Raw genomic sequence first — 21164 nt, forward strand, 5'->3', positions numbered from 1 at the left:
TTACCTGCGTCCCTTGGAGGAGACAAAAGCGGCCCCCACCCCCCCCAGACCCCCGCCCCAGGGGGGGAGCGTGTTTCTAGGGCACGGCTGGGCTCCAGGTAGGGATGTTGGAATCAAATTTAAACAAGTAGCTCAGATAAGCTCTGGCTGCTGGGTTGAGTGGCACTTGTCTTGGGGTGACCTTGTTTGAGGGGGTGTCTTAGCAAAGGGGCTGAGCTGGGCCCTTTAACAGCAAAGAACCTGCTCTTCTCACTTCTGCATGGTTTCCACTGAGGGACCATCCAGCATCTGAACGCTCCACGCTCCGAGCTGCCCCATGGTCCCACGGGAGAAGCATCTGGCTTCTCTGCTGATCCCTTCTGACGTACTGCCTTTCTCTTTGGGTGTCTGTCCACGTGCAGATGTCCCTTTTCCAGCAAGATGTCCCTTATTTCAGCAAAGCAGACGTACACGTGATGGGAGGTGGGGAGTCTGAGGACATTTCATATTTATTTTTAAAAGGGTTCCAGCTCCTGGACCAAAAGTACTACCTGATAATGAGGTATTGTGGCCGCTGCCCTTGGAGACGGAAGGATGTGGAATGAAATCTGTTTTAACTTCTGCTGTTAGAGGCAGGACAGTCTGATCCCAGGATGTGCACGAAGTGCTGTTTTTCCCTTTTTACAGAGAAGAGCTTGGCGCATGTACGAGGCTTTCGGGCTTAGAACTCAGTGGTATAATGTTAAGTGCTTCTGATGGAGACAGAGAAGTCAAAGTAAAAAAACTTTAAGGGCATCCTGTCAGGGGTGGAATCGAGCAATCAGACGTGTTCACGTCCTGACCCCCTAACCTCAGAATGGGGCCTCATTTGGAAATGGGGTCTTTGCAGGTGTCCTTTGTCAGGATGAGGTCACGCAGGAGCAGGGCAGGTCCCTCCATGTCCACGGGGATACCCTTCAGGTGCCAAAATCTCTGGATGCTCAAGTCCCTTAAATAAAATGACCTAATATTTGCATACAACCATCTCATGTCCTTCTGTGAATTTTACTCATCTCTAGATGGTACTTGTAATGCCTAATACAGCGTAAATGTTATGTAAATAGCTGTGGCACATTCAAGTTTGCTTTTTGGAACTTGGATTGTTTTCCAAATAGTTTTGCCTCTAGTTGAATTCACAGATGAGCAACTGGTGGATACAGTGGGCTAACTGTATGTATCAATACCCCCCCCCCTTTTTTGGCTGAACAATATTCCATTGTATGAATGAATATACCTCATTTTGTTTATCCATTCATCAACTAAAGGACGGCAATGCGAACGATTATAGTTAGAATGAATAAGCAAGGAGATCCTACTGTATAGCCCAGGAACCGTAACCAGTTCTCTTGGAATGGAAGGCCATGGAAGATAATATAAGCAAGGGAATGTACATATGTGTATGACTGGGTCACTTTGCCATACAGCAGACATTGGCACAACATTGTAAACCAACTACACTTTAATAAAAAAATTCTAAAAAGGACATTTGTTTCCACCTTTTGCCTAGTAGGAGTAACGCTGCTGTGAACATTCGTGTGCATGTTTCCGTGTGGATTCGTTTTCATTTCTCTTGGGTTTACACCCAGCAATGGAATTACTGCTCATACCATAGCTCTGGGCTTAGCCTCTGTATTCCGGCCAGCCGTGTATGAGGGTTCCAGCTTCTCTGTATCCTCCTCAGCGCTTGCTATCACCCATCTGTTCATTCTGGCTCTTCTAGTGGGTGAGAAGTGGTTTCTTTTTTTTTTTACTTTTTAAATTTGTGTGTGTGTGTGTGTCTTTTTGCCATTTCTAGGGCCGCATTTGCGGCATATGGAGGTTCCCAGGCTAGGGGTCTAATCAGAGCTGTAGCCACTGGCCTACACCAGAGCCACAGCAACAGGGGATCTGAGCAGCATCTGCAACCTACACCACAGCTCACGGCAACGCCGGATCCTTAACCTACTGAGCAAGGCCAGGGATCAAACCCACAACCTCATGGTTGCTAGTCGGATTCCTTAACCACTGAGCCACGACGGGAACTCCGGAAGGGGCTTCTTCTTATGATTTGCATTTGCAGTTCCGGTGATGGCTCATGTTGTCAGGCACCTTTTCATGGGCTTTTCAGACATTTGTAAATATTCCTTGAAGAAATATCTATTCACACCCTTTGCCCATGTCTAAGTTGGGTTGTCTTTTTATTATTGAGTTTAAGAGCGCTTTTTTTTTTTTTGTCTTTTTGCCTTTTCTAGGGCCATACCCGCAGCATATGGAGGTTCCCAGGCTAGGGGTCCAATCGGAGCTGTAACCACCGGCCTACGCCAGAGCCACAGCAACGCCAGATCCGAGCTGCATCTGCGACCTACACCACAGCTCACGGCAACGCCAGATCCTTAACCCACGGAGTGAGGCCAGGGATCGAACCCGCAACCTCATGGTTCCTAGTTGGATTCGTGAACCACTGAGTCATGACGGGAACGCCAAGTTTAAGAGTTCTTATGGGAGTTCCCACCATGGCACAGTGGGATTGGCGGCGTCTCTGCAGCACAAGGACACAGGTTCCATCCCCGGCCGGCCCAGTGAGTAAAAGGATCTGGCGTTGCAACTGAGGCTTGGGTCTGATCCCTGGCCTGGGGACTCCATATGCCACGGGACAGCCAAAAACGAAAGTCAATGAATAAATAGCTTTTAAAAAAAGAGTTTGTTATGTATTCTGGATACAAGTCCCTTATCAGATGCATGATTTGCAAATATGGTCTTGCATTCTGTGGGTTGTCTTTCCACGTTTTTGCTGGTGTCTTTCGAAGCAAGCAGGTTTTAAATTTTCACAAAGTCCCGTTCTATCACCTTCTGCCTATGCTGTTGGTGTCATATCTAAGAATCCTCAAAACACATTGGAACATAGCAAGTGAACTCATGTATTGGCAGTTTCACGTTCATATTTTAATGAAGCCAAAGGCACTTAAAGGAGGAAGGGAGGGCTGAACAAGGCTCCTGAACTTGAACTTACCATGATCAGTTGGTAAGTTTCCTAAGTCTGCAGAAATTCCTTTCTTTCTCTCATAGTTGCTTTCCCAGCCTTTCTGGCATTATCACCTCGGTCAGATGGGCTTTTGGGGTCACTCTCTTTATTCGAGCATTCTACTAGTCATTCCGTCCTTCAGCAAGTCTTTGCTGAGCGTCACCTGTTCAGCAAGAGCCACACGAGGTCAGATGAAGCAGATGTCAGCCCCACCCCCACGTGTGGGTTGGGATTTGGTGTTCATCCCAGTACCCTCTCACGACCCTGACACTGCCACTCCAGACCCTGGGGACCCGTCTTGCGGCTTCAAGGGAAGGAGAAGCAGAGCCCTGTGGTCAAGGAGCTGCGTTCTTTCCAGGGTCAGGGCTCCTCCCGGGGTCCCCGCTCATGGCTGCTTGTTGCATGAATCAGTGGTACCCAGAGCCACGGCATCCACTTGAGCTTCCTCCTCTGTTGCAAGGTGAGCTTCCAGACTCATGCTGACCGGGATTGTTATGCTGGCATTTTCTGGACTGGATGCAAAGGGAGAGAAGTGAGGTGGTGAGGCCGATCGGCTGCAGAGCCGGGACCCGGCACAGCCCGAGGCACATCCGCGGAACTGCAGCCCTCGCCTGGCTGCCCTGGGCTCCCTTGGGGCTGCTCACAGGGGCCAGCAGGGGCTGACGGTGGCAGGCACGCCAGAAGAGGCTCAGGTTCTATCTCAGGCCCTCTGGAGACATTTCTGTTGCAGTGTGTGTAGAGGAAAGCTGTGCTTCCACCCAGGTACTGGTTTACTTTCTCTTCGTGTCAAACAAGCAAGCTGTAATCCATTGCGGTTTCATTTTCCTAGGTGCAGCAGTGGTTCTCAACCTTGGCTGCATGTTGGAATAAGCGGAGGGGCACTTAAAACTCCCAAGACCCAGCTGCATCCTGAATCAATTGCAGTAGAAACTCTGAGACCAGGCATTGGGCAGCTAAAGAATCAGAGCTGCAGCTGCTGGCCTACGCCACAGCCATAGCAACACTAGATCCAACCCACGTGTGCAACCTACACTGTGGCTCATGGCGATGCAGGATCCTTAACCCACTGAGTGAGGCCAGGGATCGAACCTGCATCCTCATGGATCCTAGTCAGGTTTGTTACCAGTGAGTCACAACTGGAACTCCATGGGTTTTTTTGGTTTTTTAATTCCCCCAGTGAGGTGCATCTGAGGTTGAGAGCTGGTGGGCTACGCGAAGGTTGGAACCAGATGTTCAAGTTGACTTTGGTTTTCTCCTGCACAACGACGTTCTGTCTTTCTCTGGTTTCAGCTTTCCATCGTAAATTGTTTCTGATCCTGATTTCTCCGGGCCGATGGGCAATGAAGGTGGACTTTGGCTTAAAGATGGCCTTTCATAGCTATAGTCTCAGCCATAATGTGTATTTGCAACGTAAGGAAAGCATCCTGCTGAATGAATGGACGAGTGAATACTGTAATGAAGAAGCAGGAGACAAACGGTGTTGCAGTGGGATTTTATTTATCTCCACAGTGGCAGTTTGTGACAAGCAGATTTGATGGGAGGAAGAAGAAGAGGAAAATGGAGAATGTTGTAGAAATGCTAAAGGGGCCTCCCAGTCATCCTCAATATATTTGTTATTTATGTTAATTTCACGGTAAATGTTTTGTTTTCCCTCAGAGCAATTACTTTTTCTTGATAAATGCGAATCCCTGACTTTGTTCTTATTCCAGGATTAGGGTAAATTTTTACCTTAGAAATGGAACAAAGAGAGAGGAAGAAAGGGGGTGAGTGAATTTCCTGAGCTACCAAAGAGCTGGGAGATGGAAAGAGGAAATGGGTGAAATGAACACAGCTGGAAGAGGGGAGACAGGAGGGCAGGGCCGGGTGTGGGAGGCTAAGCCCGGGTGCTGAAGGCACAGATGTGCACACTCGGGTTGGGGGCGGAATGTGGGTGCAGAAGGAGAGAGCACCCACCCTTTAGGGTGACAGGCTCTCCCTGTTGACCTGGGATTGAGGGGTTCCTAGAGACATACTTTCTGTTTTAAAACCAGGACAGTTCTGGCCAAACTGGTTGGTCCCTCTCATTATTGGCTGAGGACCTACTGGTTACTTGGTTACTGATTTTTTTTTTTTTTGTCTTTTTAGGACTGCATGCCCAGCATATGGAAATTCCCAGGCTAGGGTTGAATGGGAGCTGTAGCTGCCGGCCTATGCCACAGCCACAGCAACATGGGATCCGAGTCGCATCTGCGACCTACACCACAACTCATAGCAACACAGGATCCTTAACCCACTGAGCAAGGCCAGGGATGGAACCCACATCCTCATGGATCCTAGTTGGGTTCCTTACCGCTGAGCCACGACAGGAACTCCAGCTATGGACTTTTGTTTGGAGGCAGTCGGGGCCAGGGCAGGGCAGGGCAGGGGTCCCAGGTGGGCAGGAAGCAGACCTGGCTACTAGTGACACGGATTTGAAGCTCTGGTGTCTACAATTCTGGGTATTCCTTTGCCTAACCCATTTGTCCTAAGGAAAGGAGGCACCAGACCAATCCCAGCGGAGGGGGTGGGAGGGAAAAGAATGGGGGGGGGGCTGCTGAGGAGACCCACAGAGAGAAGAGGGCAGGAAGCTTTCTGCTCCGAGGCAGCAGGTGTGGGCCCTTTAGACAAAAACCCGATCCTGAATGTTTCTTCCCACCGGACCCGGACTTGCCAGAAGGGTGGACTTTGCCCTTCCTCTGTTGTCTGTACCACCTGTGTGCCTGGTACACACGTGTCCAGTATGTGTTTGTGGGGTGAAATCCAGCCCAGAGGAGTCCCAGGTTGGGGTGTCTGGCATAGATGTTACGGATTCTGGGTGCACAGAGCTGCCCATAACCTTACTGATCATTATGGATGCAAAACACACAAAGTATTAATACGTAGAAAACAATGCGAAACAAATTATTTGAAGGAAACCAAAGTGCCCTGTTGTTTGGGTTCAAGGCTCACTCTCAGAGGACTCTTCAGTCCAGAGCAATTCCAGCAGCAGAGCGGGTAAGCCAAAGCCAAAGCCACGTGCACAACTTTTTCTTTCTCTTTTTTCTTTGTTGTGTTTTGTCTTTTTAGGGCTGCACCCTCGGCATATGGAAGTTCCCAGGCCAGGGGTCCAATCGGAGCTGCTGCTGCCAGCCTGCGCCACAGCCACAGCAACGCAGGAGCTGAGCCCCATCTGCGACCCACACCACAGCTCTTGGCAATGCCGGATCCTTAACCCACTGAGCGAGACCAGGAATCGAACCCGCAACCTCATGGTTCCTAGTCGGATTCGTTTCCGCTGTGCCAGAACTGGAGCTCCCGTGAACAACTTTTTCAATCACAGGAAGTTACACTGAGATTTTATAGGGAGAAGACTCAGAAGAAAGGGGGGGGGGATAAAAATAGTGGGTCGGCCTGGCTGTGCTGGAGTCCCATGACCCCAGCCCCCCGAGAAGAGTGTTTGTCTCTCATCTCCGTGTCCATCACAGGCGACCGTGACGTCCCGTCTGTTCTGGGGAGCCAGGCTAAAGGAGCAGATTCCACCCACGTCCTTGTCATCAGAGGGACGAGCGAGGGTATCAGGACCCCGGACAGCTTCCCCTCGGGAGGGACGACGTCACTCGTCACTTCCAGGAAAGGCCAGCCACGGGGCTGGCCTGATGCCAGTGGTGGGGGCTCCACGGGGAATTGGCTGTGATCTCAGCACAGTCTGGTCACAGCTTAGAGAACACAGGCCATGATTTACGAGCTCTCTCTCGCTCTGCCCCTGGTCACGTCCTCTGACGTCACGCAGTCTATGTCACACACCTGTGTTGACGCCACCAGTGCAACCCAAGAGCATACGTGGCTTTTTAGAATCTGGATGTCAGCATGACGCATGCGGGAGAAACAAAACAGAACAAAATGCAGCCTGAATTGGGACCTGTGGCCTTAGCCAGCTATATGCTTCCAGCTACGATGCTTTTGAAGTCATAGAATATTATAAATATTCAGGACTGAGGGCAGTTTACTGCACTGCCCTTGATAACCAAAGTCCAAGTGATTGCTGCTTAGTTTGCATTAAGTAAAACCCGGATTCCTTCTTAAAGGGAACACTCAGATTTCTGACTTCAGATTTCCCCTCTCAGGCGTCTTCTGTTTGACTGCACATCTCAGCAGGAGCGACCGCGGGGCTGTGAGCCTCTCTTCTCCCTGCGCTTGTTACCCCATCTTGACTGCGAGGCTCTGGATGGCGCCCGTGGCTCTTAATCAGGGTGCATTTCAGTCGCCCCATTCTCAGCCCCAGACAATCAGATTCAGCAGGCATCCGGGACGGCTGTCACCTAGGTTTTGAAAAGATGCTCCTGGGCCCCCCTCCCCCTCCCCGCCCGGTCAGGAGCCGCTGGACCAGTGACTTCGCTGGGGATTGGCTGGACCTCTGTTCCAGCTCCCATGCACCAGGGGAGGCCCTGGGCCCTGTTTCTGGGCTCTGCCCGGGGAGGGCCACAGGGTCAAGCGGAGGAAGGCTTGAGAAACAGGGCGGGGTGTCATTTCTTCCCACCTCCCTTCCAGCCTCATGCGCTGCTGGGGCTGCTGGGGAGTGGTGCTCTGAAGATCAAGCCTTCATCTTCTGGGGGTCTGTTTTCTTTTTTCCTTTTAGGGCTGCACCCGTGGCATATGGAGGTTCCCAGGCTAGGGGTCGAATTAGAGCTGTAGCTGCCAGCCTACACCACAGCGACAGCAATACCGGATCCTTGACCCACTGAGCGAGGCCAGGGATCGAACCTGCATCCTCATGGATCCTAGTTGGGTCCTTAACCCGGTGAGGGGAATTCCCCCTGAGGTTCTCCTTTCTTGTCCATGGGGAAGAGGGGTCTGTGCCCGCCACCGCGCCTGGCACCTCAGGAGGGATCCTAAATGCGGGCAGAACTTGACTTGGCGGTTCATGTCCTAGACCATCCGATGCTGCCCGCCGCCCCCATCCTCGAAGCGCCTTGTGTCCTCTGGGTTCTCTGATGATGACCTTGGGCCCTCAGAAGTGACTGCAGGGCCGGCTGGCCGTGGGTACGCCACCGTGGCTTCCCTTTTCTGGCAGCTGGCAATTAGGTCCCCCATTCCCATGTTACGGTCAGCGGATGCCCGAGGGGGTTGGTCACAACTTGAGGGTGGTGGTCGGGCTCCCTGACAGCTCTCTGCAGCCCCTTCCTAGAGAAGGGGGCAGGGGAGAAGTCTCTGGAAACAGGAATGGGTTTAGCAGCTGCCAGCGTGTGAGGAAGGGGCCGGAAGAATCCAGCGAAAGCTGGGGTTATCTGGGCCCACCGTTTCCTTCGCAGAACCCAGCTCGAGGCTACTTCATGTGAAACATTTCTCATTAGCTGCTGGGGAAGCTCGGCCACTCGGGGCATTCAGCAGCAGGGCCCACAGGACCTCCCTGTCCCAGGGTCCCCAGCACCACTTCTTAAATGACAGCTTCAGTAATAAAGTGGCAGCTCGTCTTCAGGGCCTGAGGAAAGGCTGACCGTTGGTAAAGGCAGGGATGCCGTGATGCCAGGCCCGCACAGGCCTCGTCCCTGAGTCCCCGCACAGCCTGAGGCTGCAGCGGCCCCTTTACAGGTGGAGGGACTCTGGGTGGGGCAGGTGAAGTCACTTGTTTAAGGTCACAGAACCAGAAGTGGGAATAGATAGCATAGGAAGGGAAGTTAGTGAAAGATGAAGATCCTATGAATGTCACTTACATGCGGAATCTGAAAAAAGGACACAAAGGAACTTATTTGCAGAACAAAAACAGACTCACAGGCATTCCGTTCGTGGCTCCGCAGAATCCGACTAGGAAGCATGAAGTTGCAAGTTTGATCCCTGGCCTTGCTCAGTGGGTTAAGGATTTGGCGTTGCTGTGAACGGTGGTGTAGGTCACAGATGTGGCTCAGATCTGGCGTGGCTGTGGCTCTGGTGTCGGCCGGCAGCTTTGCTCCAATTTGAGCCCTAGCCTGGGAACCTATATATGTGGCAGGTGCGGCCCTAAAAGACAAAAGCAAAAACAAAAAAACAACTCACAGACTTTGAAAACAAACTTATTGTTACCGAAGGGGACAGGCAGTGGGGAGGGATGGCCTGGGGTTTGGGACTGGCACATGCACACCGAGGTGTATGGACTGACTGGCCAACAGGGGCGTGCGGTACAGCACAGGGAACTCTACCCAGTGTTGTGTGAGCATCTATTTGGGAAAAGACTCTGAAAAAGAATGGGTGTGTGTATATGGATAATTCACTTTGTTGTACAGCAGAAATTATCACATTTTAAATCATCTGTACTTCAATGAAACTTTAAAAACTGAAAAAACAAACAAACAGAAAACACCCCTGGAGTTCCCGTTTGTGGCGCAGGGGAAATGAATCCAACCAGGAACCATGAGGTTTTCGGCCTCGCTCTGTGGGTTGAGGATCTGGCGTTGCTGTGAGCTGGGGTATGTGTCACAGATGCAGCTTGGATCCTCCTTTGCTGTGGCTGGGTGTAGACCGGCAACTGTAGCTCTGATTAGACCCCTAGCTGGGAACCTCCACATGCCATGGGTATGGCCCTAAAAGGCAAAAACCAAATAACACCCCTGATTCTAAGGCCAGTGGGCTCCCACCCCATCCTCCAGTCTCCCCCTCAACCCTGCCCCTCACCGCCCGTATAGTACTGACTCATGTTTAATTAACTAGGCTATATTCTGGTTGAGAAAATAAGGAAGCCAGTCCCCAAAGCCACGTGGTGAGTGATTCCACGTATCAGTGTCAGAAGAGGCAAATCCACAGACACAGAAAGTGGATCAGTGGCTGCCAGGGGCTGGGGGAGGATTGGGGGGTGGAAAGTGGCCAAGTAGACACGGGGTTTCTTTGAGGGGATGATGAAAATGCCCTGCAATTGATTGTGGTTACACAAGTCTGTGAAAGAAAACAGTTTACTCGTGCACTTTAAATGGGTGAATTGTACGTTGCGTGAATTCTTTCTTGATAAAGCTGTTAACAGAGAAAGAAGAAAAGGCAGCAGGCGAGTGTCCAGGGGCTGCTGTAACAAGCACCCCACTCTGGGGGGTGCAGCTTAGAACAGCGGACAGGTATTGTCTCCCAGCTCTGGGGTCCGAAGTCTGAAATCAGGGTGTGGGCAGGGCTGGGCTGGGGAGAGTCTGCGCCGGGCTCCGCTCCTTGGCTTCCAGCTGGCTGTCATCTCCCTGCTGCATGTCTGTGTTCAGATTCCTCCTGTCTATAAGGACACCTTCCTTCATCTGGGCCGAGGGGCTCCCCCCACCCCAGTGCCCTCAGTTTAACCCGATTACTTCTGTAAAGGCCCTCCTTCCAAATAAGGTCATATTCTGCTGTTGGGGGGCGGGGTGGGGATGGGGTCAGGGCTCTAAGTCACTGTGTGGCAGGACACGATTCACCTATAGCAGCAAAGAAGAGACTTTCCAAGAGACTTCTTTTATTTGTTTGTTTATTTATTTATTTATTTTTGTCTTTTTGTTGTTGTTGCTGTTGTTGTTGTTGTTGCTATTTCTTGGGCCGCTCCCGCGGCATATGGAGGTTCCCAGGCCAGGGGTTGAATCGGAGCTGTAGCCACCGGCCTACGCCAGAGCCACAGCAACTCGGGATCCGAGCCGCGTCTGCAACCTACACCACAGCTCACGGCAATGCCGGATCGTTAACCCACTGAGCAAGGGCAGGGACCGAACCCGCAACCTCATGGTTCCCAGTCGGATTCGTCAACCACTGCGCCACAACGGGAACTCCCTATTTATTTTTTTTATTTGCTTTTTTAGGGATGCATCTGCAGCATATGGAAGTTCCTGGGCTAAGGGTCATATCGGAGCTTCAGCTGCCATTCTATGCCACAGCCACCGCCACAGCAACGTGCGATCCGAGCCTCGCCCGCGACCTACCCCACAGCTCACTGCAACACCGGATCCTTAACCTGCTGAGCGAGGCCAGGGATCAAACCCACATCCTCCTGGATACTAGTCAGGTTCTTAACCTGCTGAGCCACAGCGGGAACTCTGAGACTTCTTTTAAAATGTTTTGTAAGTTTCAGCTTAGGTTTTAGTGTTTGTTCCATTTTCAAAAAAAGTCATTAACAGGGGATCTCTGTAGTCACCAGATCTGGAAACATGAACTTCCTCTTTCCGAATCTTTCACGGGGACATCTGCAGACTGGGCCCAGGAGGGCCCGTAGAAAAGCAGCATTGGTTTAAAAGGATGAGGGCAGACAACCCTCTCAGAAGGCGTAGGAAGATGAGCCCAGCTTGTCTAAGGGAGGGCATGCCCACGGCCAATGTTAGAGAGGGTGGTGCCCCTTTGTGCCCAGTGTGATTTGTGTTGGATTCAATTAAATCGGGACGACTGGTGCCTGTCCAGCGGCAGCCTGGCCTGCCACCACCTGGGCGGCCCAGAGCCTTCTGTTCCTCTGTGCCTTTGAGGCAATTTTAGGTCAGAGGCTTTCAGAACTGGGGCACCTGTCTGAAGTAGCCAAGCTCAGCCCCTCAGCATTTAGCTGTGGATGAGCCAAGCCTGGCTTCCAGCTTCAGTGGAAGAGCTAGTTGCCAGGGCCTCCCAGAACCTTCCAGAGCCTTCCAGAACCTTCCAGAGCCTTGGCAGCATGTCCAGAGACTATAGAGGGAGCATGGACCAGGGAGCCTCATGAACGCAGGGACCCTCCAGTGCCTCTTTCTTTTTTTTTTTTTGTCTTTTTGCTATTTCTTTGGGCCGCTCCCGCGGCATATGGAGGTTCCCAGGCTAGGGGTCGAATCGGAGCTGTAGCCACCGGCCTACGCCAGAGCCACAGCAACACGGGATCCGAGCCGCGTCTGCAACCTACACCACAGCTCACCGCAGCGCCGGATTGTTAACCCACTGAGCAAGGGCAGGGATCGAACCTGCAACCTCATGGTTCCTAGTCCGATTCGTTAACCACTGCGCCACGACGGGAACTCCAGTGCCTCTTTCTTTACCTGCTCCTTCTTATCTCTCAAACTCTCAGCCTCAGCCTTACCTCTTTCATAAACCCCCTTTCCCAGCTTTCTTCCAAAGCAGCCCCTTCCTTCCGGAAACTGCTGTGGTGGCAGCCGTCTACACTGCCAGGGTATGCACCACCCCTCAGCCTGCTCGCTTTTCTTGTCCATGCCTTTCCTGCCGGCTGGGGGGGTCCTGACTTCTTCTTCTCTTGTGTCCCAGCATCCCAGCATGAGGCCGGCACATGGATGGGGGTCCTGTGGATATTTGTTGTTAGGAGAGAGACCCGTGAGAGACGGGGTGGGAGCCAAGGTGGACAGTGGAGTCCCCCTCAGACCGAGGGAGCCGTGTGAAGGGACAAGCCCATCACGTTGTGCTTCACTGCAAAGTCAAAGAGGAGAACAGGAGTTCCCATCGTGGTGCAGTGGTTCACGAATCCGACTAGGAACCATGAGGTTGCGGGTTCGGTCCCTGCCCTTGCTCAGTGGGTTAAGGATCTGGCGTTGCCGTGAGCTGTGGTGTAGGTTCCAGATGTGGCTGATTAGACCCCCTAGCCTGGGAACCTCCATATGCCGCGGGAGCGGCCCAAGAAATGGCAAAAAGACCAAAAAAAAAAAAAAGAGAGAGAGAACAGGGGCTTCCCAAGTACCCCGCTGTTCCCCCTGAGGGCCAGTGAGTGCCCTGACCTCCCGCTTCTCGGGTCTGAGGAGCTGCCTCCTGGGTGGGCCAGTGAGCCTGGGTGAGACATCCAGTTAGGGACAGTGCAGTGCAAAACCACCTGCAGTCCCCTGGAGCCTCAGGGTGGGGTCTAAAAGTGAGCAGCATGAGGAGTTCGCATCCTGGTGCAGCAGAAATGCATCCGACTTAGGAACCATGAGTTTGCAGGTTCGATCCCTGGCCCCACTCAGTGGGTCAAGGATCCAGTGTTGCCATGAGCTGTGGTGTAGGCCACCAGCTGTAGCTCTGATTTGGCCCCTAGCCTGGGAACCTCCATATGCCGAAAGTACAACCCTGAAAAGCAAAAAATAAAATAAAATGAAAATAAAAGTTAGCAGGATGGAAGCCAGAGGAAGCTGTGACAGTAGGGGAGGGAGAGTGTTTGTGACTGGCGGGCTGAGGGTGGGCTCTCCGCCGGGAGGAGAGGCCCGCTTGGGTCTAATTCACCCCCATTCTGTCGCGCTCCTTCCGTGTGCATCGTCTTCTCGGTTGCTGCGCAAATACTTAATCCTTTCCCTTTGACCCCGCTCCTCTCTCTTCTCTGCACCTGGCACACCTGAGCTGGTTTGGACTGAAGTGGGGAGAGGCCACTGCAGGGCCTTGTGAACAAACCCAGCCAGCTTTCCACCGGTTGGGGCTAAGTTCTTCCTTGTTGGGCGCAGGGGGTCAAAACAAGGGCACCCGGGTCCCAGCCCTGGCCCTCTCGGCACATGGCCATGTGGCCTCGGGCAAGTGAGTCACCGTCCTGTTGGTTGCATGTGATTTAGAGCATCTATACGTGATAGTTGTTTGACAGCAGGAACTGGGCAATTGGGCAGGTGACATTGCTGCAAACACGGATGCTGTCACACGAGCACGTCCAGTCAGTGCCCTTCCTTGGAGGAGGCTTGGAGACCCTGCCCCATGTTCATGGCTCTGGGCGCTGGTGGCCTGGGAGCAGTCTCCACACGTGGGGCTCCAGGGAGTACGTCTCTTAGGACCTTTGAGAGTCCAGGACATGGCTGTGAAAGAGGAGAAACTGCTCCCCTCTGGGGTGGAGGCTGGTTTGCATTTGGTTCCTCTCCATTAAAATCGAGGCATGAGATCCCACTGATTCCAGATGGCTTTGCAATCCAGGAGTTCTAGAACTGCTGGTTCCACCTGGATGGATGTATCCAGTGAGCAGCTCAGTGGGTGGCAAAAGTGTCCAAGCCAATTTGGCTATTTAGCAACCATCTGGGTACTTTGGTAAATATCAATGGCCTTGGTACCAGAGGTGGGTGAGGCCATATGTTCCCCCCGCCCCCACCTGATTTTTTGCAATGGAAGGAAATCTTAGACCAGAGTTTGCTAAATCCCCACAGATGATTTTAGGAGCAGGTGCAATCTATTCTTGCATCTCAGAGGAAGTCTTACTGCCTTTTGACAGGTTCCCCCTGAGCAAAACCCAAAGGTACACGTGGAGCAGGACTGGCTGACCTAGCAGCAGAGGTCAGCGTCTCTGAGGTCACGGATGCGGGACCAGGAGGCATCCTGGCCTGGGGGCCGCAGTGGGGGTGCAGCCGGGCTGGGCAGACTCTCTGACCGCTTTTTCCCAGGGTGCTGCCACCTGGCCGTCCTCCTGAGCCAGCTCCGTGCTGACACCACTCATTCTGCCAATGGGAAGGAGCTTTACATTTCTTGAACTGATGAATAAGCCCTCTGCCATCGATTCCAATACGGACGTTCAAGGTACCAAGTGGCCCAGTTCCACATGTTGATGCCCAACTGGGATATTTGATTGTGTTTTATTTTTTATTGAAATATAGGTGACTCACAATGTTGTGTTAGTTTCAGGTATACCACAAAGCGATGTTCCTTTAAAGAATCTTTTCAAGATACTGAATATAGTTCCCTTTGCTATACAGTAGGTCCTTGCTCCTTATCTAGTTTATTTTTTTATGGCCACACCTGTGGCACACAGAAGTTCCCCGGGCCAGGGCTTAAATCTGAGCCACCACAGCTGTGACCTGTGCTGCAACTGCAGCAATGCCAGATCCGTTAACCCACTGTGCCAGGCCAGGGATGGAACCCAAGCCTCTGCAGTGACCCAAGCCACAGCAGTCAGGTTCTTAACCTACTGTGCCACAGTGGGAACTCCCATCTATTTTATATAGAGTTGGTGTGTATGTGTTAATTCCAAATTCCCAAGTTATTCCTACCCTTTGGTAACGATTAGTTTTTCTATGCCTGTGAGTTTATTTCTGTTTTGTTAATAAGATCATTTGTATTATTTTTTTAAATCCCACAAAAAGCAATATCCTATGATATTCGTCTTTGATTTATTTTACCCAATATGATAATCTCTAGTTCCATCCATGTTGCTGAAATGGCATTATTTCATTATTTTTTATGGCTGAATAATATTCCACTGTATATATGCACCACATCTTCTATATCCATTCATCTGTTGACTGGTGATGGCCGTTTAGGTTTTTTCCCATGTCTTAGCAGTTGTGAATAGAGCTGCAGTGAACATAGGGGTGCATGTATCTGTTTGAATTAGAGGGTTTTTTTTCTTTCTTTCTTTTTTTTTTTTTTTGTCTTTTTGCTATTTCTTGGGCTGCTCCTGCGGCATATGGAGGTTCCCAGGCTAGGGGTCTAATCGGAGCTGTGGCCGCTAGCCTACGCCAGAGCCACAGCAACGCAGGATCTGAGCCGCGTCTGCAACCTACACCACAGCTCACGGCAACGCCGGATCGTTCACCCACTGAGCAAGGGCAGGGACCGAACCCGAAACCTCATGGTTCCTAGTCGGATTGGTTAACCACTGCGCCACGACAGGAACTCTTTTTTTCATTTTTTTTTTTACTCAAATGAATTTATCACATCTGTAGTTGTATAATGATGGAAATCCTGTGAAATCAGATTGTTATGAATTAGAGTTTTTGTGTTTTCTGGGTATATGCCCAGGAGTGGGATTGCTGGATGATATGCTAGCTCTGTTTTTAGTTTTTTAAGAAACCTCCATACTGTCCTCCACAGTGGCTGCACCAATTTACAGTCCCACCACCAGTGCAGGAGGGCACCCTTTTCTCCACACCCTCTCCAGCATTTGTTATTTGTAGATTTATTAATGATGGCCCTTCTGACTGCTGGGAGGTGGTACCTCACTGTAGTTTTGATTTGCATTTCTCTAATAATTGGCGATGTTGAGCATCTTTTCATGTGCTTCTTGGCCACCTGTATGTCTTCTTTGTTTGGGGGGTTGGTTTTTTTTTTTGTTTTTTTTTTTTTTGCTCTTCCGGGCCGCATCTGCAGCATGTGGAGGTTTCCAGGCTAGGGGTCAAATCAGAGCTACAGCTACCAGCCTACACCACAGCCACAGCCACATCAGATCCAAGCCATATCTGGGACCTACACCACAGCTCATGGCAATGCCAGATCCTTAACCCACTGAGCGAGGCCAGCGATTGAACCTGCAACTCCATGGTTCCTAGTCAGATTCGTTTCTGCTGCACCACGACGGGAACTCCCTGTATGTCTTCTTTTGGAGAAATGTCTGTTTAGGTCTTCTGCCCATTTTCTGATTGGCCAACTGGGATATTTTAGAAGCCCTCAAACCTGCCTAATGTATTGCATAGTGAGTGGGTGCAGGAGTGCTGGCCTCAAGCTGTATGTGGAAATGGGATTCTAAAGCCAAGTGCCACCCACACCCCTGCTTGATCTGGACATTCTCAGACGCCATTGCCAATGGGTGGCCAGACCAACGCCATGCCGTGCCCCCTCTTCCAGGCTGCCCCGCTCCCGAGTGAAATACAAATGCAGCTAGTGCAGCCAGGGGCCAGGCCCTGGGCCCAGGGGCACTCTCTGTTTCAGTGTTTCACTGGCTCCACTGCCCGGCCTCTGGCTTCCCCATGCACAGGACCGGCAGCCACCGGACTGCTGACCGTGAGCACAGGGACAGCGTCCACCACCTACAAAAGGAGGCAGGATAAAGGCTTTACCTAGCGGCTGCAGTCAGTCTGCAAGTCCCTCGAGGGTGTGACTCATAGGCCCAGGGCAGTGGCTGATCTGGACGCAGGGCTGTGGGTCCCTTTGCTGCTAGGGCTGTGGCTGCTCTCCTGCGGTGGTGCCTGTCCCAGGAGGAGCCTGGCCGCGGTGTCTGAGTCTGGGGCTGCAGATGGCATGGGATTTGGCAAGGGGTTTGCGCCCGATCCCTGGAAGGCTAAGACTCTGACACAGGCCTGTCCCCCAGGGGGCAGGGCCCGGGCCCTGTCACTCATGTGTGACCTGTGCTTTTTTTCGTCTTCTGGGTCGCACAGCGAGGTGTTACTCTGTATGGTTTGCAATTTTCCTGCCCCCTCTGCCATGTCATTTGAATTCTTTGGTGTCACTGTTGTGATCTCCTGACAGCACAAGGCGGGGCTCTGGCAGAGCGTCCTGGACAGTCGCTCCCGCCCCCCACCCCCAGGGCACACTCGGGCGGAGTCAGTCTCCCTGTTGCTGCAGACTTTGTGCAGAAAGCTTTGTTTGTAGTTTGCATTGTCTTTGGGACGGACCCCTAAAAAGGGGAATTACCAACCTAGACAGTGCAAGTACATTCCTCTTTTTTTGTCTGTCTTTTTGTCTTTTTAGGGCCACTCCCATGGAACATGGAGGTTCCCAGACTAGGGGTCTAATTGGCCTACGCCGCAGCCACAGCAACGCCAGATCTGAGCCTCGTCTGCAATCTACACCACAGCTCATGGCAACATCAGATCCTTAACGCACTCAGTGAGGCCAGGGATCGAACCTGCCTCCTCATGGATGCTAGTTGGGTTCACTAACCACTGAGCCACAGCGGGAACTCCCATTCCTCTCATTTTTAATCATACAAGTAATAAGCCTGTGCCACCGAAAACCCAGAAGAGATAAATATGCAAAAATAAATAAGCAAAAGGGGGCGGGGTGGGAACTGTCAGAACATCAGGGGACACCGCGCCTCTGGAGGGAAACGCGCCTGTCCACCTGTCTCTGAGTCCCCGGCGCTGCCCCTAGCTTGTCTGTAACCTTGGAGACCCAGCCTCTCTGAACTGCAATCTCCTTATTCATAAAATAGACAGCATTTTTTGCCATGTACCTGTTGTGCAGTTGGAGAGAGCGCATGGAAGTGCGAGCACTAAAAAAGGCACTCGGCAAAATCAATTCCATCATAACCTACAGATGCCAGCGAAGCCTGTGGGGGCTGGAGGGGGACCTGTGAGGACTCCGGGTGACAGTTTAGCACCAGCCTAGGGGTTGGAAGGCGGGAGGGCTGAGGGCCTGGTACTGAAGAATTTGAGTATGTCCTGTAGATGGTTTGGAACTGGTGTTTTGGGTTTTGTTTTATTTTGTTTTGCTGGGTCTTTTTGGATCTGGCGAGGGCGCTGAGATGATGTTGGGAAAGGGGTCTTTAGGAAGATTCCCTTGGGGGTCATGTGCGGGCGGGAATATCCCGGAGACCGGCGGGTGGACCAGCTGTGATCAGGACGCTGCACAAAGTCACCCACACCCACGTGTCATTCACAGGCGCTCGTCTCCGCATGTCACAAGCCTTTGAACGCTCTGCCTGGGGGAGGCTGTTCCCCTGGCATTTCCAGTGATTCCAAGGAAAACTCATTAGGCTTTTTGCCTCAAGCTTGTTTGTGTGCTTTGGAATAAAGCACACAGAAAATAAAACAGGCCCAGCTCACCCAGCGAGCCTCGTTCCAGAACCAGCTGGAGAAAATATTGCGATTGGCTGGGTGTCCAGTGGACCCTGTGCCCTGGGAGGGGGCGGGGCTGGCTGCAGGGTTGGCTCAGGGGTGCCCTCAATGGCACCAGCATTTTGCTAAACAGCGAGTTTACTCCAGCACTGTCCTCTGGTTCCAGAATAATCCCTCACATCCCAAGCTGATGTGTATTTTTGTCTAAATGCTTGCTCATCCGTTATCCCAGCCGCAGCCGCAGGAGATGCACAGAGCTCGTGTGTTCCCTCGGAGGAAGGGCTGGGGTTCAGGGACGTGGCCCTGGGCTGCTGTCACAGAATGTCCCTGCTTGGGTCTGAGAGGACCTGGAGGTACTTCAGGTGCCACTGGGATGACTTCCACGAGAAAGAACTTTGTAGTATATGCTCTTGATGCCTAGAAACAGGAGGCTCCCAGCCCCCTCAGGGCTGCACAGGGAGGCCCAGGGTGGGTGGGGGAGGAGGAGCCCAGGAGGGAGTAGGCAGGAGGCTGTACTGTGGTTCTGTGGGGGCAGCAGGCAGGGCAGGTGAGCAGGCATAGACTGGTGAGTTCGAATACCTTCAGGGGGCTCTGGCTGCAGGGGCTGCCCCTGGTTGTCTAGTACCTGCCCTGAGGTGGGTGTGAGAATCTGATGGAGCAGCGAGGGGGAGGTGGGCCCTTCGTCCGTCCTTTCCTTCTTTCTTTTTTTCCTTTTTAGGGCTGTATCAGTGGCATATGGAGGTTCCCAGGCTAGGGGTCAAATTGGAGCTATAGACTCTGGCCTACGCCACAGCCACAGCAACGCCAGTTCTGAGCTGCTTCTGCAACCTACAGCCCAGCTCACGGCAACACCAGATCCTTAACCCACTGAGCGAGGCCAGGGATCGAACCTGCGTCCTCATGGATACTAGTTGGGTTTTTAACCCGCTGAGTCATGACAGGAGCTCCCATCTGCTGGTTTTCTTATGAGGGGCGTGCTTCTGGGGGAGCAGTCTACTGTCCTCAGGGACTGGCTGACCTGGGAAGGGCCATCCCTCCAGAGTCCCTGAGACCTCAGATGTCAGAGCATCAGAATGACAGGAAATGAGACAGTTAATTCAGGCAGGGACCACGTTGCCTTTGGGTTTTCTGCAGGTTGTCAGGTCAGGGTTGTGGGTGTGGGGTGCGGAATGGGAGCTTCCCTTTCACATGGGAAGGGCCTTCGCCGTCATTCCTGCCAGAGAGAAAACGGCCTTCTCTCCATTCCAAGGGCAGACACCCCCAGGCGGTCCGGGTCTCTGAAGCCACCGTGCCGTTTGCCTCTGAAACTAACCGCCTTTTGCCTGAAGGGAGTGGGGGGCGGTGCGGGGGCGGGGCCGTGCCCGCCGGAGGGCTTGGCGCTCAGATGCCACCGACTGCGGCATCGCCAGCCTCCCCGCCTCCATCGCCCTGCTGCCTGTCTTTTTAAGACCTTGCTGGGCCCTCCCTCCGGCTCGCCTGCCTGTGTAGTCAGGAGTTGCCTCCCCAGCAGCCCCTGGCGCCGTGGTAGTGACAGTTTGCTGCAGTCCCGTCAATGAGGGGCTCGGCCGGGGCTGCCTGCGTCGTGAGCAGCACGCCCGCTCCAGCCCGCAAGCCCGCCGCCTGCGCGTCCGCGGCGGCTCATGCTGTCTGCCTTCGCCGGGCGCGCTGCTCCGGGGACTGGGAACACGCCCAGCCCGGTCCCCATCTGTTGCAGACGGGCAGCAGCGGCAGCAGCGCGGAGGGCAGCCGAAGCCTAGCGATCGCTGGCGCTCAGGGGGCTGGGGACCTCGGCGGCGCGAGCCCGGCGGCAGGATTTCTCAGGGCTGGGGGCGCTGTCTCCCCATCGCTGTCAGCCGCATTTTCCAGCCCGCACCTCTGACGAGCCCGGGGAAGAGGAGACCTCCAGGACCGCGCCGACTGAGTAAGCAGACCTCCCGAGCTGGGTCTCGGGTGCGTGGCGGTCGTGCGCCCGGCGTGTGTGCCGCTCTTGTCTCTGATGCTGCTTTGTCTCCTCCTGTGCATGCAAGAGAGGGATGCTGAATTCTCGCTTTGTTCCGCGGAGCCTCTTATTAAATGAAACACCTCCCGGCTGAGCCAACCGCGCCTCCCCTGCCTAGGAGCTGTCTGTTGGCTCCTTACATAACTTTTTCCGGGGGATGGAGAGGTGAAGGTGGCGTGCATGCGTGTGGGCGAACTCATCTCTGCTCCGTCTCGCCTGAGTCCGGGGGTCTCCCCCGCCCCCCGCCCTAAAGTTCCCTCGCGGAAATCTCGGCCGTCAGCGTCCCCGTCTTTCCTTCCTTCCCTGAGTCATCGTGTATTGAATCTGTCCCAAAAGGAAAGGATCCGGGCGATGCGGGGGGCCCCTGGGCACAGCCCCCCTTGTCCGCTTGGAAGGTTCATGACCACGTACCGCCCCGGCTGGTCTCCTGCCCTGAAGGGTGAACCGTGGAAAGCGTACTTGTTGCTTTTAACTTCTGGAGAAAACAGTGAAGACGCAGGAAAAATAAATAAATAAATAAAAAAGAAGGAGCAGGGGAAAGGCAGGAAGGGGAGGAAGAGAGGGTGGGAGATTTCCTCCCCAGGACGGAGCTGAGGCCTGTCTGTTCTCTGCGGGAAGGAGCAGGGTGGAGGCTGAGACCCAGAAGCCTTAACTGTGGAGTGAGTCTGCAGAGCCACAAGTGGACAGAGCCACAGGCTGGGAAGGGCTGGATCTGGAGACATGCCCCGGCCTTGACCGCCCCTGGCCCTGCTGAGTGCAGCTTTGAGCAAGCCGCTTCAGTTTTTGT

The 21164-nt window shown here is 53.0% G+C and overlaps 1 protein-coding gene across 4 annotated transcripts in view; it reads left to right on the forward strand.

Moving 5' to 3' along the window:
* The window catches only part of PRKAG2 (protein kinase AMP-activated non-catalytic subunit gamma 2), a 278412-nt gene that overhangs the window by 30997 nt on the left and 226251 nt on the right, over nucleotides 1-21164 (forward strand). The window contains exon 1 of one of the 4 annotated variants that reach the window (XM_047763906.1): nucleotides 20074-20299. The exons of the other annotated variants lie outside the window; for them this stretch is intronic. The gene's annotated coding sequence lies outside the window, so the exon portion shown is untranslated. Of the gene's footprint in view, nucleotides 1-20073; nucleotides 20300-21164 lie in introns of those variants that run through there. 4 annotated transcript variants of the gene reach the window in all.

Source organism: Phacochoerus africanus, chromosome 16, assembly GCF_016906955.1.
Source record: "Phacochoerus africanus isolate WHEZ1 chromosome 16, ROS_Pafr_v1, whole genome shotgun sequence".
In the NCBI taxonomy this organism is placed as follows: Eukaryota; Metazoa; Chordata; class Mammalia; order Artiodactyla; family Suidae; genus Phacochoerus; species Phacochoerus africanus.